This window comes from Coregonus lavaretus (genome assembly GCF_964263955.1).
Source record: "Coregonus lavaretus genome assembly, chromosome: 28".
NCBI lineage: Eukaryota > Metazoa > Chordata > Actinopteri > Salmoniformes > Salmonidae > Coregonus > Coregonus lavaretus.
Genome location: NC_140015.1, coordinates 26,025,734 through 26,033,149, shown reverse-complemented (window position 1 = coordinate 26,033,149; position 7,416 = coordinate 26,025,734). Strand labels below are relative to the sequence as shown.

Sequence of the window (7,416 nt, the reverse complement as noted above, 5' to 3'; positions counted from 1 at the left end):
AAGCTGATTTGTTTTATTTATGCCCCATTTCATTTTTGAAGTGGAGAGCTGAGGACACAGAAGTGCATTTAATGAACTTGTATTTGTATTTATGTATGTGCATGTACTGTATGTATGTTATGAGCCAGACACTGCCAATTTCTATCTGGACAGCCAAAGGAACACATTTCCAAATGACTGTTATTTTTCTGTCTCTATGTGGTTGTGTGTGTCGAGTCACACTTGAGGTCATTCGAGGTGATTGCAGCCGAGCCAACAGTATGCTGATCTGTGGTTTCATAAATATTTTTTGTACCTTTTTATCTGATCGAACTGTTACTTTATCTCTCAGTCAGTTCCCACATTCATCTTTTAGCTCACCAGCAGCAGAGGAAGCCAAAGAGCAGTGGATCACCTGTCAATTGGCACAATTAGAAAGCTAGCAGGCATGCACTAATGCTGGATAATCTATAACACCATTTACTGTCTTCAGAAAGAAAGGAATAAGCCTTGAAGGAGTGACCCAGTCGATGAGTATCCCTTGAACAAAGCTAATATTAGTTTACTGATTCATGTATCTTTATGGAGAGTTCTATGTAGCCAAGGCCAGCCTTTCTGTCTCTGTTAGTTAGTTAGTTAGTTAGTTAGTTAGTTAGTTAGTTAGTTAGTTAGTTAGTTAGTTAGTTAGTTAGTTAGTTAGTTAGTTAGTTAGCGTTTACCCTTCCCCACATCTCCTCAACCAGCTCGCTATTCTATTATTGTCATGCATGTTGGAGAGTCATGCATGTGGAGACCAAGGACTTGAAAGCCTTGTGAATCTTTGTCTAAAACCCCACAGAGGTTTAGCAGAAATGGTGGCGCCACCGTGTGGTGAGAATGCTGCTCAGCATCCCTGCACTACAGTACCCTCATCCAGTGCCGTTTCAACAGATATGGAAATATGTATATATTAAAGTCGCTATACATCTACTCTTTCAATGGCTCAGTTTGATTTCCAATGAATTTTCAAAGCTATTCGGTGCCAGTGTTCCTTGTTCCCCCAGTTATCGCTTGCTGTGATCATATGTTTATATTGGAGCCAGTCTGCTCTGAAGGTTATGCATATCAATAGAGGTGTTTGCCTATCCATATTAATCACCTAATGGTCTGACACAGTGTGCCTTTCACCTGGTTAATTCACCTCACACAGCCCTCTATTGTCCAGACTCATATTTCATATTTCTGCCTTAGCACAAAGTGTTATAGTGTAATCCATCATAAAGGCTGTAAATGGTCTCTCATGCATTATGCTGTAGCCATTTCCACACCTGCACTGCTGAACCATTTATTAAAATGTACCTCAATTGTATGCCCTCACGGAAGACCCCCCCGTCATGTGTGTGTGAGCGCGCATGTGTACATGTGCGCCTGTGAGTGGTGCAAGGTTATTAGACCCCCTCTGTGTGTGTGTGTGTGTGTGTGTGTGTGTGTGTGTGTGTGTGTGTGTGTGTGTGTGTGTGTGTGTGTGTATGTGTGTGTGTGTATGTGTGTGTATGTGTGTGTGTGTGTGTGTGTGTGTGTGTATGTGTGTGTGTGTATGTGTGTGTATGTGTGTGTGTGTGTGTGTGTGTGTGTATGTGTGTGTGTGTGTGTATGTGTGTGCGTGTGTGTGTGTGTGTGTGTGAGTGAGAGAGAGAGAGAGAGAGAGAGAGAGAGAGAGAGAGAGAGAGAGAGAGAGAGAGAGAGAGCGTGACTGTGGCTGTGTGTGCATGCAAATGTGCACCTTTGTGTGTGAGCATGTAAGTGGTGCAAGGTTATTAGAGTTTTGTGTTTTCATATTTTTAGTTTAGTTTCAGGTAGTTTTTATTTAGTTTTAAAATCTAGTTCGTTTTTAAATTATTTAGTTTAAGTTTTAGTGTTAGGGACAGACAGTAACCTATGTGTGGAAGGCTAGTAGCCATTTATGTGTTATATCGTTTTTGTGTTTTTGGAGATGTCACTTCTTGCCACTGTGGGGCAGTAATGTATAATGTGATGGGTCAGGTCATAGGTTAGGTTAGGTTTAAAGGTAGACTCAGGGAGATGACGTAGATGCACCAAGTAAACAGTAGTGGTGGGTCAATTTCCTCAACAACCAGGAGCGTTCAAGCACTAGGCTAAACTTCTCCACTGTTTTGGTCCCATAGTTACCACATTGTAGCAATGTGAAGCACACCCGTGCACATGCGCAGATATTCTGTGTCACCGTGTGAGAGCAAAGTCTTGCATCACGCTCATCTCAATATCTGCTGTGCTGCTTGTGGCAACATCATCTCGCTGAGTCTACCTTTAAATGATGAAGTAAATCTCAATGTGACCTGCCAGATACAGAAGCTTGAAAACCCCAAAATCTAGAGAATAAACACCTAACACTGAACATAATTCATGATGCTTTTTATTATTGTAGTTCGTTTTGGAGTCAAAGATAATAGTTTCAGTATAGTTTTAGTTTTTCAAACGGGTTTGTTAATTATTTTATTTCAGTTGACTAAATAGTTTTTTCATAATTAGTTTCAGTTCTAGTTTACTATGATAACCTTGGAGTGGTGTCTGGTCCATAAAAGGCCAGGTCACGATGAACACACTATCATGACTCATATTAACTATGTATATGGGTGCTATTCAATCTGTATCGCTGAAATGTTACAGATTGCGCAATAGAAATGTAAAGGTCATTTCCGATTGAGCCGACATACTGTATGCAGCATTTACCTTGAATGCAGTCTCCGATAACGTGGGAACGTTGCCTTTAAATTTCAACCGCGCTGTAATGCTGAACTTCAGCGATACAGATTGAATACAGCCCTATGTGTTTTATAAACATACAGAATATATATATATATATATATATATATATATATATACAGTGGGGAGAACAAGTATTTGATACACTGCCGATTTTGCAGGTTTTCCTACTTACAAAGCATGTAGAGGTCTGTAATTTTTATCATAGGTACACTTCAACTGTGAGAGACGGAATCTAAATCACATTGTATGATTTTTAAGTAATTAATTTGCATTTTATTGCATGACATAAGTATTTGATACATCAGAAAAGCAGAACTTAATATTTGGTACAGAAACCTTTGTTTGCAATTACAGAGATCATACGTTTCCTGTAGGTCTTGACCAGGTTTGCACACACTGCAGCAGGGATTTTGGCCCACTCCTCCATACAGACCTTCTCCAGATCCTTCAGGTTTCGGGGCTGTCGCTGGGCAATACGGACTTTCAGCTCCCTCCAAAGATTTTCTATTGGGTTTAGGTCTGGAGACTGGATAGGCCACTCCAGGACCTTGAGATGCTTCTTACGGAGCCACTCCTTAGTTGCCCTGGCTGTGTGTTTCGGGTAGTTGTCATGCTGGAAGACCCAGCCACGACCCATCTTCAATGCTCTTACTGAGGGAAGGAGGTTGTTGGCCAAGATCTCGCGATACATGGCCCCATCCATCCTCCCCTCAATACGGTGCAGTTGTTCTGTCCCCTTTGCAGAAAAGCATCCCCAAAGAATGATGTTTCCACCTCCATGCTTCACGGTTGGGATGGTGTTCTTGGGGTTGTACTCATCCTTCTTCTTCCTCCAAACACGGCGAGTGGAGTTTAGACCAAAAAGCTATATTTTTGTCTCATCAGACCACATGACCTTCTCCCATTCCTCCTCTGGATCATTCAGATGGTCATTGGCAAACTTCAGACGGGCCTGGACATGCGCTGGCTTGAGCAGGGGGACTTTGCGTGCGCTGCAGGATTTTAATCCATGACGGCGTAGTGTGTTACTAATGGTTTTCTTTGAGACTGTGGTCCCAGCTCTCTTCAGATCATTGACCAGGTCCTGCCGTGTAGTTCTGGGCTGATCCCTCACCTTCCTCAACTTTCTTCTAAAACTTGTCAGTCTATTCTTGTTCTGAGAAATGAAGGCTATTCCATGCGAGAAATTGCCAAGAAACTGAAGATCTCGTACAACGCTGTGTACTACTCCCTTCACAGAACAGCGAAAACTGGCTCTAACCAGAATAGAAAGAGGAGTGGGAGGCCCCGGTGCACAACTGAGCAAGAGGACAAATACATTAGAGTGACTAGTTTGAGAAACAGGCACCTCACAGGTCCTCAACTGGCAGCTTCATTAAATAGTACCCGCAAAACACCAGTCTCAACGTCAACAGTGAAGAGGCGACTCCGGGATGCTGACCTTCTAGGCAGAGTTACAAAGAAAACGCCATATCCCAGTCTGAGATATGGCTTTTTCTTTGCAACTCTGGAAAGAATGTTGATTCAGTGGGTTCTCTTTCATTTGCAACCGTCAGGTAGGTTATTAAAGTCCTTCATTTCCCATACACAAACCCCTTCTGCCCATGACACACACACACGCATGACTCAGCATACTACCTCCTATACAAAATTTTACATTTTAGTCATTTAACAGACGCTCTTATCCAGAGCGACTTACAGTTAGTGAGTGCATACATTATTTTATTTATCATACTGGCCCCCCGTGGGAATTGAACCCACAACGCTGGTGTTGCAAACGCCATGCTCTACCAACTGAGCTACATCCCTGCCAGCCATTCCCTCCCCTACCCTGGACGATGCAGGGCCAATTATGCGCCGCCCCATGGGTCTCCCGGTCGCGGCCGGCTACAACAGAGCCTAGATTCGAACCAGGATCTCTAGTGGCACAGCTAGCACTGCGATGCAGTGCCTTAGACCACTGCGCCACTCGGGAGGCCTCAAAATCTAATGTGGACTGGGTGTGATGAGGCCAAGGAATAAACACTCAGTGGAAGTAATTAACGTTATTAATGCGGTGAGAAGGAGAGCCCTGAACAGTCACACACTCCAGGTCGAGGCAGAGAGACTGAAACGAGAAGAAATGGCGGCTAAAGCATGCAGCGTCCTGATCACGGGGGCCAACCGAGGCCTGGGTCTGGAGATGGTTAAACAGATGGTGGAGTCTCCCCGGCCGGTCCGCCAGTTATTTGCCTGCTGCCGAGACCCAGACGGGCCCAGAGCTGAGGTGAGAGCAAAGCTGCTGCTGCTACTGCTGGAGAGAGGAGATTGGAGTGTTCCTTATTCCATCTTGTTCTTAGGGCAACTATGTCCTTGAGGGCAGAGCCATGTATGTAGAGAGTTGGGCCAACTTTTAGAATGTTGTATTTTGTTCTAATTCTAGACATTCAGTTACTTAGCCTTATTTAAATATTCCCCATATAATGTTAATGGGGCGCTCACATGGCTGCCAGAGAATGTTGTAGTAGTGTCATGTAAATGCATCATAATGCAGAAACCTCAATGGCCCATCTCTAAGTACATGGCTCTGCTCGAGGGCAAACTCCACTGAATAAGAAAAACTAGAGCCTTCCTGGAAGTGTCTGTAAGAGTATTATCATATGTTTACTGTGTCTAACCAATAATGTGTCCTTTGTGTTTAATGGTCTGCGAGACCTGGCAAAGAAGCACCCCAACGTCATCACTGTCATCCGTCTTGGTGAGTACTCGCTCTGTTCCATTCTTTTGTTTCTTCACGCTCTAGCACTAGGATTATTGAGCCTATTAATGGCACTGTTGTCAATCTCACCAGTCCCAGCATGCACTTGTATTTCCTGTACTGTATGAATCACATGGCAGAGTGCCAGGTTACTCTGAGCTGGCCAGCTGGGATGTTTGACTGGATACTGGGGTTGACTAGCCCCAGATCTGTTTGTGCTTTCAGGACAATTACCGTTAGGGGTGACAAGACAGCACAAACAGATCAGGGTTTAGTCTAGCGGTTGACTGACTGTTTCTTCTCTGTGTCTGTAAGACGCCACAGACCCCTGCAGCATTAAGGAGTCAGCCAAGCAGGTGGGCAGTCTGGTGGGGAAGGCTGGGCTCAACCTGCTCGTAAACAACGTGGGGGTGCTGTCTCACGGCAACATGCAGACCACAAGTACCCAGGACATGCAGGCCGTATTCAACACCAACATCATGGGCCCCATGAACGTCACTAAGGTGAGAGCAGAGAGCCAGAGAAACACACACACACATACATTTTAGAGGAGGATATTTTTTAGAGGAGGATCTTTTTAGAGGAGGACACTCAAAATGTTTTTGTTTTTCCTAAGGTCTGCAAACAAAAGGTGCAGAATACTGAAGAATGATTCATCATTTTTGTTTTCCCTGTCTCCCGCTCTGCCCCTGTGGTCATCATTAGTAGTTTCTGCCTTATCTGCAGGCAGCAGCCACAGCCAATGGGAAACCAGGGATGTCCTGCAGTAAGGCAGCTGTGGTCAGCAGTTCCAGCACGGTGGCCTCCATGGCAACCGTCAAGGAGATGTATCCTTTCTTCCCAGCCATCTCCTATCGCATCAGCAAAGTAAACAGACCTCTGTTACCCTGCCTATTATCACACATCCTCTCCCATCACATTATATTCCCTGTCGGGTTAGCCCAGCCATGTCAGTGGAGGCTTTTGTCATTTTAAATCGGAGGACGGGCTCATTGTAATGGCTGGAATTGAATACATGTCATGTGTTTGATGAGTTTGATACCTTTCCATTCATTCCATAGTCATGGTTCTACATCCAGTCTATTGTCCTGTATCCTCTCCTCTTTAACACCCTCCCTCCCTTCTCTCTTCCTGCTCCTCCTCTCCTCTCCTCTCAGGCTGGTCTGAACATGCTGACGCTCTGCGCTACAGAGGAGTTCAGGAAGGATGAGATCCTGTTTGCGGTCCTGCACCCGGCCTGGGTCCGCACTGACATGGGTGGAGAAGAGGTGACTGGCAGGGTGGTTCTATTGACCGCATTGACCTCAGGGGTATGGAAAGGATGTAATGAACAATGTTTAAGCCCCTTAGAGCCGTGTTGTCCAAATGGTCCATCAGGAGCAGGAGTCAGGACCCAATACTGGGTCGTGGCATAAGCCTAAGACTGGGATTTGGTCTGATGTACTGTTTTGATTATCTGGAGGGGTCAAGACAAAATTTGAAAGGCGTTGATTACTCATGGCACAATAAAGTCTAGGAACCACTATTGCCACAGAGGCTGACCATGTATGTGTTTACTATGACCACCAGGGGGCAATCGATGCTTCAGAGAGTGTGGAAGGACTGCTGCGCATGATGGACTCACTGAGAAACAGTCTGGGGCCTTCCGGGACTATGAGGGCAAAGTCTTGCCTTGGTAAACTCACTGGACTGTACTGAACACTGGAGAACTCTGAACAATCTTTTATAATCTTTCTATAAACCTTCTATAAATATGCATCAAATACACATGACTACAATCAAGTGGTATCCCCAAAAATCTATTAAATGGAACATTTTAAAACATTTTGGGGCTTTTATATACAGGAATTGTAATATTCATTGTATCGAATCGAATCGTATATCTTCATTCATCTCACACATGCGTTTTACTACACATACCATAATATGGCAAA

The 7,416-nt window shown here is 44.4% G+C and overlaps 1 pseudogene across 1 annotated transcript; it reads left to right on the top strand.

The window, feature by feature from the left end:
• Positions 1–4,867: 4,867 nt before the first annotated feature.
• Positions 4,868–7,161, top strand: LOC311103199 (C-signal-like; annotated as a pseudogene). Its single transcript has 6 exons — positions 4,868–5,011; positions 5,428–5,482; positions 5,798–5,985; positions 6,191–6,349; positions 6,640–6,750; positions 7,052–7,161. The product of its transcript is annotated as a C-signal-like (transcript).
• The last annotated feature ends 255 nt before the right edge of the window (positions 7,162–7,416 follow it).